We start from the raw sequence: 2,849 nt of genomic DNA on the forward strand, positions 1-2,849 counted from the left end.
TTTCTCTAACTTTTAGATACTTTTGTATGTTTTGAGGATCCTCTTTTATTTGATCAATAAAATGAAAAAGTAAAGTAGGATTAGAATATAAAGTTCTTATTTTTCCAAGTGAAAAAATTGGTACTAGCTACAATTGATAATTTAAGAAATAGTGGTAGAAGTAAAAACTACCTAAGAGTTATGGCTGCAACCCAGAAGAAACAGAAAACGGGGGGTCTAGAGGTTAAGTGGCAGACTTTTAAGCAGAACGAGGCTGCATATTCTCCAAGATGATTGGGCTTATGAGCAATATGCCCTACAGAAAGGCTTTAAATGCCTTCATGACGGTAGTAATCCATATCAAGAAAGCAAAGCCAGATACGTAAAACAACAACCACACAAATAACAATTACATATGTGAGTTGGGTCCCGATAAACTGAAAAGCACTTCTTATACTCCCCATCAGACCTTTAACACAACTTTTAGGTTATCCTCAAGTAGAAAAGTAGCCACATTCAAATGAGCTAAGGTATAAGAAGTTAAAAAGGACCACAAGCCTTATTAAAAGGAAGTAAAGGTAACATATAATATTAGAGATGGCACATGGTGCCAATTTTATTTGCAGATATTACAATACTCCAATGCATGTTTACAAGTTACACCTTTGCCACAGCCTTGGCTAAATCTTGAACTACTGCAGAATTTAGCTGTGCCAGAGTGCTGATATTAGCATGCTTAGAGGTGGCATACTTGTTCTTGATAGTCATGTGCTTTATAAGCCCACAATTCACCATGACTATATTCTTAGCCAGGTGTTGCATAACATTTAGATGGGATTCTTCGATGTATGACAGATAATGCTGTAGAGTTGGTGTCCATTCACCATTATCGAGAATTTTCAGCGCTAAGCAAAAAGCTCCTGCTGCAATCTGAGAAGGAGGAAAGTGTACCATATCGTAGTCCAACATAGATTGTTCCATCGGATATTTGGCCAAAGTATGTTGCTCAACATCAACCTCTCCTATCTTAGACGCTCTCCAGAGGAAATGCAGGGGTAGAGGGCGGCCCATATAAAAATTTAAAGATCTTAGAATCTTCATTTCCATCTGTCTGATTTGGTGTTTAGTGTAAGTGTTGTCAGTCACAAAGGCAAAGTCACCAATTTCTGGAGGGTACATTTCCTCATATTTGCTTGCAATAAACATGGCAGTGACACCAACCAGCTGCAGCATCTTCTTGGGCACACAGTTATTCTGCATGAACCAATCAATGATGGAAACAGTCATGTACACGGTCTCCTGCAGTAACCGAATTTCATTTGAACCTGTACTAGCTAGTCAATTAGGATGACTCTCATGTTTCCAGTGACTTCACGACCCAGTAGGTATTTTGGTTTGACTGCTTGCTCTTCCTCAAGTTGTCTCAGATAAGCATAAATATCTTTCGCATATTCCCTACAAAGGTTTGGATCAGCTCCACCTTCTGCATCTACAACATTCACTGCAAGAATTACATCAGAGAAAGCCTGACACAGATACTCTTCTGCAGGGGCACATCCAGATGTTTCCATCGGGCTTGGAGAGGGAGTATCAACCAATATAGGCTCAGGCGAAAGTTTTTCTTCTTTAACTGGCTCAGGTTCCAGCTCTGGTTCTGGCACAGGGACAGGGACAGGCTCAGGTGCCTTCTCCAGAGGCTTTGGTATTTTTTTAGCAATGACTTTTCCAGGAACCACACTTTTTGCTTCCTTTTTCAGAGGCAGTTTGGCCTGTGGTTGTTCACTGACTTTGTTACCAACGTCTCCCAGAGCAGTTCTTGGCCTCGGGCTGGGCTTGGAGGCTGCAGCAGAGGCCAGAGGCACCCGCTTCGCCCCTGCCATACCGATCTTCGCCTCGTTTTCAACATTAACTTTTGTGTTCCTGGTGACCCGGAGCGCCATGGCCGTGTCTTCACGGGGGGAGAGGAGAGCATGGGAGCCGCCGCCAACCTGGAGCCCGGAGCTGAGGCCTGCGGGCCAACAGCCGGTCCTCCGCAGCACACCGAAAAACCACTTTGGACAATGCCCAGAGGTCCCTCTATTTTGCCAGGTGTGTGGGTGACACTGTGTGTAGTACGTAGCATGAAGGCTCTTGCATTTCTCATTCCCATGCATTTATTCACACATTTATCCATCTGCAAACGGGAAGTGAGCACCTACTAACTGTCTGGCATTGTGCTAAGCTTATAAAGAAAATGGTGAGTAAAATCAGATATTGTCCCTGCCTCTCTGAGCTGGGACTCAACATTTTTGTGCCAATCTGATAAGTGTGTACTGATCTCTGATTGTGGTTTTAATTTTTATTCCCCAGATTACCAATGAGGTTGAGTGTCTTTTCACGTGGGCATCCACTAAAATGCCTTATGGAAGGGGACAAAATGAACAGACCTGTGTTTCTGTTAGGGTTGCTCTGGCTCTGGTACAGAGAATGGACTGGAAGGAACCAGCCAAGAGGCTGGTTGGCAGCTCAGGGCAGGGGCAGAGACAAACCATCAGACTCCCAGGGAAATTCAGGAGATAAAATTGAGAATAGTATTTCCAGATTCCTGAAGCTCTTTAGGATTTGAAAAGAAGAAATCGGAAACCTGGGAATTCTCTGTAATTTCTGAAATCATAGGTTTTTCTTTTGCTTTTTTCTTTCTTTTTCTTTCTTTTTTTCTTTTTTAAATCAGAGGTTTCTTTTAAAATACTTCCAACATTCTTTATACTCCTTAATCACTCTTACAGTTTTCTGAAAAATTTGTCTGGTATGTAAGAATAAATAAAAAAAATAAGAAATTTTTAACTGCAATGTCTTTACAAAGAACTGTAGCTTGTAGCAACATTCACTGG

The 2,849-nt window shown here is 41.8% G+C and overlaps 1 pseudogene; it reads right to left on the bottom strand.

The window, feature by feature from the left end:
• Positions 1 to 521: 521 nt before the first annotated feature.
• On the bottom strand, positions 522 to 2,420 carry LOC112921925 (G2/mitotic-specific cyclin-B1 pseudogene; annotated as a pseudogene).
• Between the last annotated feature and the right edge of the window lie 429 nt (positions 2,421 to 2,849).

The sequence above is a fragment of the Vulpes vulpes genome, chromosome 12 (assembly GCF_048418805.1).
Source record: "Vulpes vulpes isolate BD-2025 chromosome 12, VulVul3, whole genome shotgun sequence".
NCBI lineage: Eukaryota > Metazoa > Chordata > Mammalia > Carnivora > Canidae > Vulpes > Vulpes vulpes.